The sequence below is a fragment of the Electrona antarctica genome (assembly GCF_951216825.1).
Source record: "Electrona antarctica genome assembly, chromosome: 15".
NCBI classification, from domain to species: domain Eukaryota; kingdom Metazoa; phylum Chordata; class Actinopteri; order Myctophiformes; family Myctophidae; genus Electrona; species Electrona antarctica.
Window position 1 is genome coordinate 29,648,571 of NC_136796.1, and position 18,609 is coordinate 29,667,179.

Here is an 18,609-nt window from a genome sequence, read left to right on the forward strand (position 1 = left end):
ACATTTCTGACTAATAAAGTATTCAGTCAATCAAAAAAGGAATGATGCAAGTTGGGAATGCACACCCCAGCCTGTATCCATTACTCATATTGTACCTGTTCTCCAAGTGCCCAGTGCTGTACCCACTACCATACGACCGATCGACTAAATATGGAGATACGTGTCATCCCTGTCGTCAGAAACTGATGACGACTTGTTGATGACATATGTTTGATTTTTTAATTTTTATTTAGCACAGTAAAAAACAATAAAACAAACAAAAAATACAATAGTGCTAGGAGGAGGCATATGTTCATTAGCATACACAAATGGAGTTCCATTGTACCCCTATATCCTCAATGCTTTCATAACTGCTTTCATAACTGCAACAAGCATGGCTGCTGACATGAAATTACCAGTTAGCCGTAAACAGGTTTTACTGTCAAAATCCTCTCCAGATGGAAAGGATCTGGTTGTCCCTGGTGATGTGATCACTTCGGACTCAGGCTTTATGAGAGGTCATGGCACTTACATGGATGAGGAGAACCTGACAGCGTCTGTTGCTGGACAGGTGCAAAGAGTAGACAAACTGATCTGTGTCAGACCTCTCAAAACGAGATACTATGGAGAAGTTGGAGATGTGGTGGTTGGCCGAATCACTGAGGTGCAGCAAAAACGTTGGAAGGTGGAGATCAACTCCCGACTGGACTCGGTTCTCCTGCTACATTCAGTTAATCCGCCTGGAGGAGAACTGAGGATAAGATCAGCAGAAGATGAACTGACCATGAGGGAGTACCTCCAGGAAGGAGTGCAGAGGTACAGTCCGTCTTTTCAGATGGAGCCCTATCGCTTCACACCCGCAGTTTAAAGTATGGAAAGCTGGGTCAAGGAGTGTTGGTGCAGATCTCTCCTTCCATGATCAAGAGGCAAAAACACCATTTCCACATCCTTCCCTGTGGAGCATCCATCATTCTGGGAAACAATGGCTTTGTGTGGCTGTACCCAACCCCTTCACACCAGGACGAGGTGGCTGGGGGCTTAAACACCAGCCTGGAGCCTGTATCTCTGTCAGATCGAGAAGTGATCTCACGGTTGAGGAACTGCTTACTAGCCATGTCTGCACACAAAGTCCAACTGCACGACACCAGTATTTTCTTCTGCTATGAGTCTTCTCTTCATCACCAGGTCAAAGACATTTTAAAAGCAGAGGTGATGGAGGAGATTGTGACAATGACACAACAGAAGCTGATGGAACAGGAGGTGAAATGAAACCCCATCCTATACCTGTCTCGTCACAACAACTGTCATTGGATTTTAACATCTCTGTCTTGATTCAGTAAGTACAGCTTGACCATGCAGGGAAAGGTGACATGTCACCCGAGTTTACTTTATGAAATCACACTGATTATCATAGTTTGATTTTGCAGTATCAAAATGGTGTGGCATTTAAAAGCCAGCAAAGCATCGGTTCCTTAGGTTTGTCGGTGAATATTTTCGACAGTGTTGTTGATAATGTGTAATTTTGTATGGAGAACTGTTGAAAAAAAAAAAAAAAAGATAAAGAGAAAGATGCTTCATATCCACATGAGTCAACCGCCGTGCTTTTGTTTATTTTTGGAACATAGTTCTTATTTGACGCAATATTAAACAAGTCTATGGGAATTCAGAATGGGGAAAAAACATGACCCAGGTAGGACTTTGGTGCTAGTCTTTAACTCCTCTCCTCCTCTCCTCTCCTCTCCTCTCCTCTCCTCTCCTCTCCAGTGCAGGCAGCTTGTCTAACTTAGCCAAGGTCCTTCCAGTAGAGAATGGAGCCCATGCAGTAATGTCACACCAGGTCCTGTAATAGGCACCTGGTCTATCGGGTTACATAGATATAGAGTGGGGCCATATTGATATTGCCATGAACCTGTATATCAATATTACCATTTATCCGCCCGGCCATGCCATTCAATATCTGCTTGCATGGCCTGACCTTATTGGGAGACTCTCTGGGGCATATTTCATATACGGAAGGCTGGAATAGAGACTCTGGGGCATATTTCATATACGGAAGGCTGGAATAGCGTGTGAGCTTTTTCAATAACAGCTTGATCTCGGCGCACGGATAACCCCTCTGGAGTTGGCTAGAGTTGAAATGGTTATTGAAGTGTCTAGGAATTTATTGAATTGTGTTGGATAGAACAGACACAATATTATGAGAAACAAACAGAGGTTATATTTACTTTTTTTTTGTAGGCTGGTCTTTGCTGGGCACACTAAAGAGATTTTCTTGTTCCTTCCCCTTTCTCTCTGTCCGTCAGCTGTTCCCTTTCTCTCTGTCCGTCAGCTGTTCCCTTTCTCTCTGTCCGTCAGCTGTTCCCTTTCTCTCTGTCCGTCAGCCGTTCCCTTTGTGTCTGTCTTTGTTCCTACTTCCCTCTGACAGGTATCTATTGTGGCTTGTTTCCCTATCCCTTCTTTTCCATTACTCGGCTTCGTACTTAACTGAGAAAATGTAAGTTTGATTCAGCCTTGTTGGCATTCAGTGAAGGAAAATGCAGTGTGTGTGTGTGCGTGCGTGTGCGTGTGCGTGCGTGCGTGTGTGTGCACACGTGCGTGTGCACACGTGCGTGTGTGCACGCGTGCGCGCAAGCTTTGTATTTATGCGTTTGTTTGTGAATCCATGCGGATGGTGTTTTATGACGCTTCATAAAAATAAATGGCCTCAGTCTGGCTTCAATTATAACTGTGAATATGCAGAGGCACATTGTTCATTAGTTTGCTTTTGCTATTCAAATGAGTGGATGGGGTAGTGTATTTGGTGTTTAACTGTTAACTAAATAGCGGGGTTTATTCTAATGCTCTGTCAGTTGCACGGCTGAGGCATAATTCCCTTTTCTATTCATGATATCCATTACAAAGGAAACATTAATAGAACTCTGTCTCCACTCCCATTCCTTCTGCTTTTAGCCAATCTTGCTATTACTTAGCCTCCATAATGTTGGTACAGCCACGCCAATAGATAATTGAGTGTGCGTGGGGGTGGGGGGGAAAGGGGGGAAAAACAAAGAAGCCATGGACAATCTCCATTTGTCTCTGTGTGTGTGTGTGCGTGTGTGCGCGTGCGTGTGTGTGCGTGCGTAACTCATTATTGGCATTCAATGAGTTAACACAATCGGTGCCGGGATTCCTTCAAAATAGGAGCTCTGGGGTGCTGGAAAGACATGGCCGCTTTTACTCTGAAACCCACGACCCGGAAACAATCCGCTCAAAAAAGTTAGCTTACATTGCTATAGTTTTAATTTATACGATATATGATCCAAAAAGTGTTCATATTTTGCGGGAGAGACGGATGAAGAGCAGAAATGAAGCGCTAGTATATTGATCCGTTCAAAACCACGGAGAGCACCCTGGATTAGGAGAGACGAGTCATTCTTTCTGCCGCGCTAACAGCTAAGTCAACGGTAAGCTAACACAAGCCGAGAGTGTAGCATACGGTAGCCGAAAGGCGAACTGAAAAATAAAAAAAGGAAAAAATTCAGAATATTCTTATCTCGCCCGGTATCATTGAGGATGCGCTAGGACGTCTGAGGACGTCGTATGTACGTGGCGAACTGAAAAATAAAAAAAGGAAAAAATTCAGAATATTCTTATCTCGCCCGGTATCATTGAGGATGCGCTAGGACGTCTGAGGACGTCGTATGTACGTGTCGATTGGGACCCCTAGGACGTGTGGCGACGTCCTACGGACGGAAACGGTTACATTTGATTCTTATTTTTATCTGGTGTATAGGCAACATTTGTTTGCAATATCAAAATGAAAGAATAACTTTATGCCTACTACAAATGCAATAATAAATTATGATTAAATGTAAAAAAAAAAAAAAAAAGAAAAAGAAAACCCCTTATTCTTTTTCATACTACTTTGCCGTAGCAACAACAGGGAGCCAAGGGAGAGGACCTATAAGAGCCACATGTGGCTCTAGAGCCGCAGGTTGCCTACCCCTGGGATAAGGGGTAAGGGGTGGCGCCGTGGCGCAAGATATAGGGCTGTACATGCACTCCAGATGTATTGGGGTCCATAAGTTGTTCTCATTGGTCTTTCTGTTCCATTTCTTTGTTATTCTGGGTTTCCATTGTTCCTAATACTGTATATGCAGTTTTACATGAGTCTTAATTATATGTATGAATTGGCGTCGCTAACCTCATCTCCTTGGGTACGTTTAGGGACCATATATACAGCAAAGGTATTTGACCTTTGGTCTTCACCCTAGATTTTGGAACAACCAATAGAGAACGGTATAGAGGTCCAGAGGGATCATACGTGGAGTCAGAAAGGTCAAATATAGCTTTGGGCCGGATCGATCTGAGCTTTAACAGTAATCAGTAACGATGTTTTGAATTGATTCTAAATCTCACAAGGAGCCAGGTGCAATAATTTGTGTGATGTGTTCAGTGCCAGTTCACTGGCTGCTGCAATTTGAATCATTCAGAGACTTTTCGTCAATGAGAGAGTGCAGGCAGGCTTTACAACATAAACTCAATACACTTGTTTTATTAATCCCACTAATCCCGCTACCTGGTGAGTGATCTAACTTTGACATCCCCCGTGGTTAACTCCCCCTTTCCTCTTACAAGACATTCAACAACTAGGAGAAGCTTCTGGCCAAAAATCTATGGTCTTTCCTTTTTCACTATGTGACAGAGAGCTCTTTATTTGAAGGACGTTTTGGCACATCCAATCATTGATTTAATTAATGCACTGAAGCAGCGAATAGTCACTCAGTGAAAGAGCTATGTAAATTTGAGTGTCATCCACATAATGGTAAGCAACTTTATAATTTTGCATAATTTGTCCCAACGGGAACAAGTAAAGCTTGAATAAAAGAAGCCAGAGAGAGGAACCTTACTCTACAACATAGGTCACTCAAATACGTGCAGTAGTTGCCAAAAGAGCAAAAGTGCCTGTATTTTGTTTTAATGAAGGAAAATAGAAGAATAGAATAATGTAATCATGATTCTTTGTTTGTTTTCACCACCAATGCTGCTGGCTTACTGGTACAGTATACTTGATATGCTTTGAGAAATTTGCAAACAATACAATTTAATATTGAAAGACCAGAAAAATCACAAATACTTAAAGTTTGCTCCAGATAGAATTGTAATAAGTTTTTGGGCCAAAAATGTCTCTTCTGATAATAACGGTTGCCTACCCTTGCCTTATCCCTAAACTTAATTGCCATTTTTTACATGAAATGTCACCAGGCTGGCTCAGCAGCCTAGGTGCCCGGACGGTTGAGTTAACCGTATTTGTAATGGTATTAATGTTATTTTTAATCGTTTCCGTTTTCAAAAACATTCACTTCCACACGTGTGTTTACACAGAAAAATGTTAAATGTTCTTACACAATACGCTACACTATTATAGACATTTGTATTGCTTATAGTGTGCAACTTGGCGGCGCAACTGAAGACATATCCTACTATAAATGCGCCACGTCTCTGTGTGTGTGCGTGTGTGTACGGTTGTAATGCACGTAACTCGAGAACCGTTTGCCCCACCGACTTCGTATTCGACACACCCCCACAGGGAGTGCAGTGCCCAGACTCGAGTCGGTCGGACCCACGGTTCTCCAGAACCACCACAAAAAGGCTCTGCCCAGGCTCTGCCCAGGCTCTGCCAGTGGGCCTAATGAGGCCACATTTCCAGCCTCTGCCTCAGCCAATTGAGGCTCAACCAATCAGGCTCTGCCAGTGGGCCGAATTGATTGCCAAGTACACTTTCCAGTTTGCAGTCTTCAGACACACAGGCACATACACAGATCTCCATGTGGGACACCGGCTGACAGTTAAAACGGGTGTTAGGACAACGTATATCATTAGGTTCCCAAGTTGCATCGTTCTCAAGTAGGCCGGTGGCCGACTGCAACGGGCACATACAGGTCTAGTATTTACAATTGCTGTAAGACCATTATGTTTTGCGTGTCTGTATCTCTGTGTGTGCGTGTGTGTGTGTGCTTGTGTGTGTGTGTGTGTGCGTGCGTGCGTGCGTGCCAGTGAGCTGGCCTTTGGTCAAAATGAATCAGAAAAACAAATGTCCTCCAGTCAGAACCCCCCAATAAAAAAGAGCAAAAGAAAAAGTGTTGTGACACGACAGAAGTATCCCATAATGAGATGAAACCAATAGGTCAATAAGAATCGAGGCAGAGAAAAGAAGGGAGCGAAGGCGTCAAATAAACAGCCTACGTGTATAAAAAACCAAAGCTTAGATAACGCCTCCAGAGTGAAGCATTCTGAAATAAGTGTCTGCTGCAGAGTTGTTCATTCAGAAATCTCTCATTCTTTCTTGTGTGTTTCTCTTGGTCTTTGCCTTGCTCTGCCATCCCTTCTGCTTAAATGTGAGTTGTCTCATCTCATTGTTCTGCTCCTTTTCCCAAGCCATGCAGATCACACACGCTGGAGCAGCCTCGTACACAACACACACACACATGCTAAGTAGACATACACGCAGACATTACTGTCGTGAGTGGGTCCTTTTCAGACCTTGTATATAGGCGATGTGACATGGGTTGTGTTATTGTGTATGTTTTTTTAACACGTGCTTCTATTGTAGCACTTCTATTGTATGGCATGCAGACTGTTCTCTCCTCCCCGTGTGCGCATGAATGCAAACATGTGTGCCCTTGCCCATGTCTGTCTGTCTGTCTGTCTGTCTGTCTGTCTGTCTGTGTCACTCTCCTTCTTTCTTCCTTTGTCTCAGGCCTTCTTGTATATTAATAATTGACATGGTATCAAGATCTCCCTGCAGGAACATTCTCCCTCATTAATTCCAATATATACAGTGCTAGGGGCCTGACACAAGTCATTTACCCTCTCCAGAGACTTACCTGCCATGCTCACCCAACTCTTTCTCTCTCCTTCTCTCTCCTCACCTATTATCCTGCCTGCCCCTTATCATATCTGCATTGTATATGTCGCTCCTCCATTTGTCATTCTGTCTGCCCTTCGATGTCCGTCTCTCTGTCTGTCTTCAATTCATGTCTAATTTTCAAAAAGCCGGGGCTTAAGGATGTCGGGCTGTAAGGATGCATGGACGTTCATGCTCCCTGGAGGATTAACCCTACTTACTTCCATGATCCCTCATGGCCTTTCCTCTAGTGCCACCCTTAGGACAACTATGTGTGTAAATGAGTACAGTATGCAGTACAGTACATCAACATATCAACAGTGTTTGAATATAAAGGTATAGTACAGTCTAGCAACAATGAATATACAGTAATATGTACAGTCTATCAACAGTTATTCTAACAAGCACAACATGTCAATGTTTGTCGATGTACAATCCCAGTCAGTCAGTGTGTGAGGGAGAATTTAGCCTGGACACGGTTCCACTTCTAAGGGAGAATTTAGCCTGGACACGGTTCCACTTGTAAGGGAGAATTTAGCCTGGACACGGTACATTGCTGGTCATTGGAGTGGCTGCACTCCAAATGATCAAGAAGTAGTGGAAAAAATAGGTGGCGCAGTCGGTAGTGCTGTTGCCTCACAGCTACAGTAGAAGGTCCTGGGTTCGATGTGGGCGCTGGGGGCATGTTCTCTCCTCCGCGTCATCAGTGCCCATACCCTATGTGGGGTTGGCAAAAGGGCCTTTCTTTGTGGAGTTTGCAGTGTCTCCTAGGGTATAGGTACTATCTAGGTAACCTCACAAAAAATCTTGATCTCTGAACGGCCTCCCCCTGGCCAGCCGCGGTGCCCGATGGAGGGGAAAGGAACTGGTTGGAATAGCGTGTTCCTTCCACGCGCTACGTCCAACCGGGGAAACTCCTCGGGAGGCACCCTTAGTTTAGACTAGTCATTGGTTAGACATAAGGTTGGTGAGGGGTGCGTTAAGACGACTGGATTAAGGTTGGTGAGGGGTGCATTAAAACGACTGGATTAAGGTTGGTGAGGGATGTGTTAAGGGTTGGGAGAGGGTTAAGGTTAGGTTTAGGTGTGCTGCCCCGTGGGAGGTTAGGGTTAGGGTGAGGGTTTGAGATAGGTTGTAGGACTAATGACTGGTCTAACCAATGACTTGAACTCCTCCCTGTCAGGTGAAAAGAAGCGGCTTGGAGGAAGCATGAGGTCAGTCCGTTGCTCTCCCCAGGTTGGCAGAGAGAGTGTAGAGCCCAGGATAACATTGATAATTCACTGGGTGAAGGATTTCAAAATTGTGGGTTTAAAAAATGAGTAGTAGAGACATCACATTTCTCCTTTGGGTCTCGAGCTAAAAATATTGGGAACCAGTGCCTTATACGGCTTGTAGATAGTTCTATTTTACGCACGCACGCACGCACACATACATGCACGCACGCACGCACGCACGCATGCACGCACGCACGCACGCACGCACGCACACACGCACACGGAGACGCACGCACACACACGCACACACACACACCCCCGTCTGGAGCTGTTGGCCTGTAGCCTACGCTCCAGTTTGTCTTTCTAGCTCTTGGCCACCTCAGCTCCTTCTTGAGCTCCTTCTGAATGGCCTTGGCTCCCTCGGTGTCCTCTGCCGTGAAAGCCCTCTTCTTCCTGTTAAACAGGGCTTTAATGTCCCCATTGAGCCAGGGCTTGTTGTTGTGAAAGCACCGTACCTTTCTGGTGGATACAGTAGTCCTCACAGACTCTGATCTGTAGTCCCTAAATACAATGGGTGAGTCGGTGGTTTCCTCGTTAAGTGCATTTTCAGAGAACGTTTATTTTAATGTTAAATCGGTTAAACAACTGACCGTATTATACTTTTTTTTATATTATACTTCATGTTCCTGCACACAAGAATGAGACCAAGGCACTCTTGATGAAAATGCCTTAAAGTGGCTTATGCATTCCGAGACTAAAAACTGCACCCAGGGACGTCGCTGACCATTTAGTTGCCCTACTCGCGTACTGTTTAGACAGGTGCAATTATGGTTTAACCCTAAAAAAGAAGGTTTCTCAACTGTTTTGTGTAGTATTAGGTGTCCTTAATAACATACTAAAAGTTTACCAAAGTTTGACCATGCGAAAGGTGTCATTTTCAAGATGGCCGCCGCCAGTTCTTAAAAGACCATTACTCATCCATTATTCATCCTAGACAAGTAATTTTGGTGTCTAACCCTATGTTTTAGTTATGTAGGAATCCAATTAGCTTATATAAATTAGAGTTATGATTATAATAACTAGTGTATTTGAAAAAGTGGTTATAAGGTGGTTATAAGTGGTTTTAAAGGTTCAAAATGAACGCTTTCCACTATTTCATGGTTTCTGACCATGAGAGACTCAATGGAATACCTATTTTTATTATTGGGTGTGTCTGGACCCTTATTGTGCATATTTACAAGATGGTGGCTACCCGAAATAGTGCTTTACCATGATTTCTACCATGATTGTTGACTGTTTTGGCAAACACAAGCAATATTAATCCATTGGCTAAGATTCATGGCACAGAAGGAACATATTTTCTTGAGCTTGCATATTGTCAAAATGGCTGCAAACATGAAAAAGAAAAGAGACATTACATTTCCTGTCAGATCCTATTACCCAGGGGGGCAAACCACCCCTTTTTGGATACCTGCATTTGCCATATCAAAGGTTGACCACCAGAAATATCTATGACCCAATAGAATCACAACCTATATGGACACACCGGTCAATTTCTTTGCTGGAAATGCAATATGGCCACCACAATATTAGCCCCCAGCCCTATAATGCGGGTGAATAGGGCAACGTTTTTAACTGAGGGATATTTCCACGAAACTTCACAGGTTGATCAATGATATGAATACCATAATGGTTTGTATTGGAAGTTTCCATGATATCCAATATGGCCACCACAATACTAGCACCCAGAAAATAGGTTTGGCTTCTGAACCAGATGAGCTATAAATACAAACTCATGGTTTCTAACCACGAAAGATATTATTGTTCTGGGGTGTTTCTTTGCAGAAAGACATCCCTCTGGCTGTATTTTGGTTTTGTTCTACTGTTTGTTGGAATTTCCTCTGTTTATGTTGACAATCATCCCTGGCAGGGACGTGCATCGCTGAGTATGGATGGTCTCTCAGTGACGGGAATGCAGTCCCCTGTCCATCTACAGAGCCAGCCTGGCCTATGTCAATGAACAAGACAATATCATGTAGCTGTATCAAAGGCTGCCAGAAAATCTGTTCATGTGCCAGGGACTGGAGACAAGATGCAGCAGGAGCTTCACTCCATTCCTGACTGGGAATGTCTCAGATGCATGCATCATTCTGTGTGCTCTTTATGGGCCCAAAACCACTGGCTCAACTCCAGTCCGCTCCTCTGACAAGTGTCCTGCTCACTGACAAGAGTGACATCCTAGCACACTGGGAAGAGCACTTCAGTGAGGTCTTAAACAGAGAGTCCTCAATTTCCGAAGAGGATATTGCCACGATACCCCAGCTGCCAATCAAAGCTGATCTGGCTGACCCCCCCCACCAGTGCAGAGACAGTGAAAGCACTCCAACAACCCACTTCTGGAAAGGCACCAGGAGGTGATGGGTTGCCTGCAGACATCTACAAGAATGGAGGCATGGCACCTGTACCAGGTAATCTGGATAGGGGGAAGTCCCTCCAGACTTCAAGGACGCATCCATAGTGCATGTTTACAAGAGGAAAGGGGACAGGGCATACTGCGATAACCATCATGGTATAGCCCTCCTGAGTCCTGAACATCACAGTAAAGATCTTAGCAAGAATCATCCTCAACCGGCTAATCAGCCATGCTGAGAATGTTGTCCCTGGATCCCAATGTGGTTTCCACGGAGGCAGAGGTACCTGTAACATGATCTTTTCCATTTGCCAGCTGCAAGAAAAGTGCAGAGAGCAGAAGGGTCTCTATATGGTGTTTGTCGACCTCACCAAGGCCTTTCACACAGTCAATCGTGAGGGCCTGTGGCAGATCCCTGGCAAGTTTGGCTGTCCAGGGACATTGATCTCTCTCATCGCGTCCTTTCATGACAGGATGCCAGCCAGAGTCCAAGATAATGGTGATGCATCCCCAGTCAGGAATGGAGTGAAGCTCCTGCTGCATCTTGTCTCCAGTCCCTGGCACATGAACAGATTTTCTGGCATAGGCCAGGCTGGCTCTAGATGGACAGGGGACCATCACTGAGAGACCATCCATACTCAGTGAAGGGATGTCCGGCTTGGCGATGCACGTCCCTGCCAGGGATGATTGTCAACATAAACAGAGGAAATGCCAACAGAAACAGTAGAACAAAACCAAAATACAGCCAGAGGGATGTCTTTCTGCAAAGAAACACCCCAGAACAATAATACTTAATAGAGGGAAATTATGGCTAAAATATTTACAGTATATATCTCTCGTGGTTAGAAACCATGAGTTTGTATTTATAGCTCATCTGGTTCAGAATTTAGAACCAAACCTATTTTCTGGGTGCTAGTATTGTGGTGGCCATATTGGATATCATGGAAACTTCCAATACAAACAATTATGGTATTCATATCATTGATCAACCTGTGAAGTTTCGTGGAAATATCCCTCAGTTAAAAATGTTGCCCTATTCACCCGCATTATAGGCTAAAGGGGGTTAATATTGTGGTGGCCATATTGGATTTCCAGCAAAGAAATTGACCGGTGTGTCCATATAGGTTGTGATTCTATTGGGTCATAGATATTTCTGGTGGACAACCTTTGATGTTATGGCAAAAAAGGGGTAGGTAGGTATCCAAAAAGGGGTGGTTTGCCCCCTGGGTAATAGGATCTGACAGGAAATGTAATGTCTCTTTTCTTTTTCATGTTTGCAGCCATTTTGACAATATGAAAGCTCAAGAAAATATGTTCCTTCTGTGCCATGAATCTTAGCCAATGGATTAATATTGCTTGTGTTTGCCAAAACAGTCAACAATCATGGTAGAAATCATGGTAAAGCACTATTTCGGGTAGCCACCATCTTGTAAATATGCACAATAAGGGTCCAGACACACCCAATAATAAAAATAGGTATTCCATTGAGTCTCTCATGGTCAGAAACCATGAAATAGACACCGAGTTTGCATTTCTAGCTCATCTGGTTCAGAAGTTAGAGCCAAAACCTATTTTCTTGGTGCTAATATTGTGGCGGCCATATTGTGGCGGCCATATTGGATTTCATGGAAACTTGCAATACAAAACATGTTCGTATTCATATCATTGATCAACCTGAGAAGTTTCGTGGAAATATCTCTCAGTTTCGAATTTTGCCCTATTCACCCCCCATTATAACTAATAGGGGCTAATATTGGGGGCGGCCATATTGGACTTTCGCAACAAAATTGACCGAGTTGTCCATATAGGTTGTGATCCTAGGGGGTCATAGATATTATTTCTGGTGGACAACTTTGTATGTTATGACAAATGCAGGTCAACCCCCTTTGCCCCCTGGGTATATCCTTTTAACTTGAAATGGGTGTCCATTTCAGAGAGTTTTAATAGATTGACAAGTCCAATGGATTCACAGGCCTCAAAAACATAGGGTTAGACACAAAAAATACTTGTCTACGATAAATAATGAAGGAGTTAGGCTATTTTAATGATTTTTTGGCCATCTTGGACGCCATCTTGAAAATAACACCTTTCGCATGGTCAAACTTTGGTAAACTTTTAGTATGTTATTAAGGACACCTAATACTACACAAAACAGTTGAGAAACCTTCTGTTGCAATTTTTTTAGGGTAAGGTGCCTTTTTTTCATATATGCCCTCACCTAGTTTGCGAGGACGCACATACGGGCGCTCGTCATTGCGCGTCCGAGTTGCGGAGAAAATTGTTATTATGAGGCTTGGCACTTTTTGCCACATTTTGTTGCCCCCCTCGGCCTGTTGCCCTACACGCAGTGCGTATTGTACGTATTCGTAGCGACGGCGCTGACTGCACCTATACACAATGTGGCACAACAGCCTTCATCAGTCACCCTGATGAAGGCTGTTTTTAGTCCTGCAATGCCATTAGCCACTTTATTGAAGCCATTTAAAAATGTCAACAATTGTGTCTTGGTCTCATTCTTTTGTGCATCCATTCTGTCACGCAGCTGTACTACTAATAACTTTAATTTATATAGCGCCTTTCAAGAAACCCAAGGACGCTTTACAAAACAGAAAAACAAAAACAAACTAATTGCCAAAAGCCTGAGTGAACAAATGTCTCTTCAGTGCAGACTTGAAAGAGTTCAATGTAGGAGTCTGGCGAATCTCCAAGGGGAGAGAGTTCCAGAGGGCAGGGGCTGCCACATTCCATCGCCGAGGGTCCGCTTTTTTGCGTGACGGATGGTGAGGAGCTCCATGTCCGAAGACCTCAGGTTCCGCTCAGGGGTGTAGTCCTTGAGGAGGTCTGTCAGATACTGTGGGGCGGTTAGGGCCGGAGATGACTTTACCTGTGTTTAGTGATGTGGAGAATTTGTTACATAATGATCAAGGTTCATGCGGATTCATTTCTATTATGTACTCTGAGTCAGATTTAAATATTATTATTGATGAAGATTTATGGTCTGATTTGTGTCGGGACAGCCTCTCTGCTACTGTCAATTCTAGGTATAGACTGACTGACTCATTATAATTTTCTTTCAACTTTATTATACACCTCAAAAGTTGCATAGATACAAACCTGAGATCTCAGATTTATGTTTTAGGTGTGGTACGGAAGAAGGCTCATTTTTAAACTGTACATGGCAATGTATAAAAGTTAAAACATTCTGGCATGATATTTGTGATACACTGGCTAAAATTATAGATGCTCCCTTCCCGTTGGACCCTGAACTTTGCCTCTTAGGAAACTTCACTAAATCTAGGAAGACACAAAATCAAATCTATAGAGGTTGCACTCGGGGTTGCTAGGAAATGTATTGCAATAACATGGAAGTCTGACTCCCCCCCCCACCTATCGCAAGATGGTTCTCAGAAATGAACAGTTGTGTTCCTCTTGAGAAGATTACTTATATTTTGAGAAATTCGAAAGGGTTTGAAACATTTTTGAAGATTTGGCAACCTTATTTTAATTATATGGAAAATGTGTCCTTACCTGTATCAGAAATGTTATTTTCAGCTATCTCAGTCTGGATCGATTGCTTCCGGAAACAACTTTTTCTGTATAGTAGACTTTTGTTTTGTTTTTTGTTTAGGGCCTTTCTTTGTGGAGTTCTTTCCACGTTTTTTGTACAATATTATTATTATTGTTATTATGCTTTAACTGTGCTGTCTTCTATGCATGTGGGTTTGTGGGTTTGTATGTGGGGAGGGGGAGGGCTGTATAAAAAAAAAGATACTGTGGGGCGAGGGCATGGAGGGATTTGTAGGTGAGAAGTAGCCGTTTATAATTGATGCGGAACTTAACCGGGAGCCAGTGGAGGCGTTTGAGGGTGATGTGCTGCCAGTGTTTTGTGCGGGTGAGCACTCTGGCAGCCGAGTTTTGCACATACTGCAATCGGTCAAGGGACTTGTTGGGGAGGCCGAACAGGACACCATTACAGTAATAATTACAGTAATCCAGTCGTCTTAACGCACCCCTCACCAACCTTAATCCGGTCGTCTTAACGCACCCCTCACCAACCTTAATCCAGTTGTTTAAACGCACCCCTCACCAACCTTAATCCAGTCGAACCAATGCTATGTCTAACTAATGCTATGCCCTCCCAACAGGGCTCATGGTCATGGGTCCCAAGATGCAACTTCAGAAGATAGGACATTTTCTTCTCCAGGTGGATGGCTGTTCCATCTCTTCATCCCCTGAAGTTCGCAACCTGGATGTCATCCTGAACTCTACCCTCTCCTTTCAATCCCACCCCAAAGTGTAGGTGTGCTGCCCTGTGGGGGGTTAGGGTGAGGGTGAGGGTTAAGGTTTAGGTGTGCTGCCCTGTGGGGGGTTAGGGTGAGGGTTTGATAAAGCTGTACCAAATGAGCACCTTGTTGTGGATTTTTACTCCAGCCAAACAGATGCGTTCCTTCCTCTTTTTGTTCTACTTTACGTTGGTACAACAACAGTAACAACACTGAAAACATTTTCAAGGTTTAAAAAACGAAATACCACATCTAATTGTAATATTATATTGTCGGCCTGGGCCGTGGCTCAGCAGTCAAGGCACCTGACCTTGGCTGGCAATCCAGTCTGGCAGTGTGCCGCGGGCTCGACTCCCGATCCTGACGGCCTTTACTGCATGTCACCCCCCCATCTGTCTCCCCATTTCCTGTCAGCCTACTGTCTGTCCCTCCATAAAAAGTATTACATAAAGGCGAAAGCCACAAAAAAACCATTAAAACAAAATATTATATTGTCATTAAACGCGTTTGCCAATTAGTTGGTGGCCCACTTGCAGTATCCCATGGTTGATAAAAATAGGGGCACTTTGACACTTCGATGTGAACAAGTAGCCTGCATGTGATGCCTGCCACTGATGCAAGCTTCACTGCCAAAATCTTCGTAATCTTTATTGACGCAATCTTCATTAATGCAATCTTCATTGATGCTTTATCTTTCCTGTCATGGTTCAATTAATATTTGTCAAACAAACATGATTTGGCAGGGAAAGGTAGCCAGTCACCTGGTGGAATACTGAAATGGTATCATCGCACAGACATAATGATATCTATGATGCTAATATATCTATATGCAAATTACTGGGGCACCTTCTCATCTATTCCCTCGTTTCCCTTCCAGGGAAATAACAGAGCCTCGAGTGGTGCTAAGGAACGTGGAGGAGCTCTCATTTATATGTCCCCTGTGTGGTCGGTGACAAGATGTGTAACAGGCACGCAAACACACCTGTCATGTTGCATCACTGTGATGTGTGTGTTATGGGCTCTGGCTGACCTTGAGGCGATTGCAGTCTCAGGAGCCCCTCTTCCACCTCTAACAACCCCACCCCACTCACACCCAAAAAAGGGCTCCAGTTCAGACCTAGTTCAGACCTCCCCTGCTTGAGCATGTTAAGTTTCATGGAGACGAGAAGTGAAAGCACGCGTCGGATACTATGAATCGAATCAATGTGGAATTTGTCTTGCATTATTACTGTGTTATTTGAGGGTAATCCGCTGAAAAAACAGACAAGCTGTGTGTTTGAAAGGCATCATGCCAGGGAGGATTTCATCAAACTTTTCCGCACACCCACACTCACTGATGCACATCACACACATAACCGATGCACACTCACTCATGCATCAATACAGTACGTGCATGCGCGCCCGCTCACACTTGCGAACGGACACGCACGTGGCTGATGATAGCGAGCGTAGTCTGCATGCGGTATGCACGGCTCATCTGTTTACACTAGTTAAATATTGATGTTAGCGATCTGTCGATGGCAATGGGCGCAGCCCTCCCTCCACCTCATCATATCCCCTCCTTACTAATGTATGAACAAATATGATTTATTAATTCTATCCCAGCTCATGCCACACTCCAATTTCTCTGAAAGTTTCTGACTGTGTAATTTGCCGTCAGACTGCTTGTGCAAGTCAGGAACACAGTGAATGATGTTGAACGCTGTCAGGGGAAAGTTTGATGAAATTATGCACAAATTACAAAGTGGAGACAATGTTCTTGCGCGTCCTCCCCTTTCTTTATCTCATGCCCCTATACTCCCTCCCTTCGCTGTTTTTGTTAATCTCTCTGACATGCTGCTCTCAATGACGGCTGCGTGTCTGAGCTCCCGTCATTGAGAGTGTGTGACAGCCAGCGGAGCATATGGAGGCTGTGTGTGGTCCCATGCCAAGCTATTGGGGAATCACCGACAGGACGACAGGCAGCACAGCCGCACATTAGAGTAAATCACAGGGAAATCATCTCCCCTAAGTAGCTTTTGGACATCTGTGGTCGTGCGCACACAAACGTATACGTGGAGCAGCAGCAGCGCATGCATAGTACTGTTGCACTCACACGCACACACGTACGTCACACGCACGCGCACGCTCACACATTCACTCACTCACTCACTCACTCACTCACTCACTCAGACCCTATACTCTATACTCTGTGTACACAAACACACAGGAAGCAACCAGGGCACAAAAGCGACTCACACACCGACTAACCGACAGCGAACAGATGGACAAGGCACAACCTGTTTACTGCACCCGTCTTCACTTTAAAAGAGTAATTAGAGAAAACAGTGCTCAGTGAACTTGGACTTGGCACTCCCTTAGTGCGAGAACAAAGCGCAGGACTTTGTTATTGCAGAGGCTGAGCCAAAGCCGATCCCACAGAAGAAACAGCAGTGCTGGATGGACAGGGTTGAATGTTATTCTGTGTGATTGGATGCATGCGCGTGTCTGACAGGGTCAGCGTCAATTGTTCTGACGGCGTGCACAAAGCCACGTTGTCGGACTAATGTGCCGTTGGAAATTACGAGCGGATCCCATCTGACCGGCCGCTCTGATGACGGCGTCACAGATGGGTGCTGCCACCATGTGCTAAACCCTTCTGGTGAAACTCTACAGGTTGTACAGTATGTACAGTATGCTTAACCACTTAAAGATGGAGTGCCGTGATTACATTATATTACATAACCACGGTTATTTTAAAGGTTTGCGATGAACACACTAGTGAGAATCATCCCGATTATTCTGTAGCCTAATAAAGAATAATCGGGATGATTCTCACTAGCGTGTTCTGAGCCAAACATAAGTTAAAACTAGAAAATAAATCGCAGCGATAAGGCAGGACCAAGCAGGAAGGAAATAAGCAATAAGAATAATATGAAATAATGTGTGTGTGTGTGTGTGTGTGTGTGACCTTGTGTCCCGAAGGCGAGAGCCCTACGTATACTGAGCTAGAGCTATCTGGACACAATCAGTTGTATTGTTAACAGCAAAATCATTCAAGAAGGCAATAAGCAAATATACTTTGAGTACTCAAACAGATCTACATGCTCATAACGCTCATAACCATTTTTGTATTAACAATAAAATCTGCATGAACGATTACTAAAGCTATCAAATGCTGTAATTGTTCTACCATCAGTTCCCAGGACTTCCAGCTAACTTGCACCACCAAACCAAGCTAATTGTCAGATTAGAACCCATGACTTGTGTTCCAAAGGCAGTAGCTCTAACTACTGTGCTATCCAGACACAATCAGTTGTTCTATTGTTAACAGCAGAATCATTCAGTGTTTGTGATGACAATTATGTGTATCCTGGTCCATTATTCATTACTGCAGTGTGTTCGCTGTTCATGTTTTTTTAAGGCTGGTTTCAGTGCTATTTGGCAAGACCCTCAACGTAAAGTTGCAAAAGCATATGACGCTGCATGTATGTATTAGGGACAAAAGTAAATACACCATTGTACATAAAAACGACTCCAGGGTGTATAATGAAGTACTGTCACCTCATAGACACACGAAAAACTGGAAAAATACAAAAAATGTGGCACTCCATCTTTAATGAACAGGTGGTCGTGTCCACATAAAAAACATCATTTTAACATTTTCTGTACACTTTTTTGATCATCACGGCATTCCATCTTTAAAGCCTGCTTTATGCTGCCGTGAAACGCGTTGCAGTGTGTCGAGGTTTCTTTTTTTTTTTTTTTAAGATATTTTTTTGCGGCTTACGCCTTTTATTGTTTTTTTGAAGGGACAGACAGTAGGCTGACAGGAAACGGGAGAGAGATGGGGGAAGA

At 44.0% G+C, this 18,609-nt stretch overlaps 1 pseudogene across 1 annotated transcript; it reads left to right on the top strand.

The window, feature by feature from the left end:
• The first annotated feature begins 373 nt into the window (after positions 1-373).
• Positions 374-1,248, top strand: LOC306938033 (exosome complex component RRP4-like; annotated as a pseudogene). Its single transcript has one exon. The product of its transcript is annotated as an exosome complex component RRP4-like (transcript).
• Positions 1,249-18,609: the final 17,361 nt, after the last annotated feature.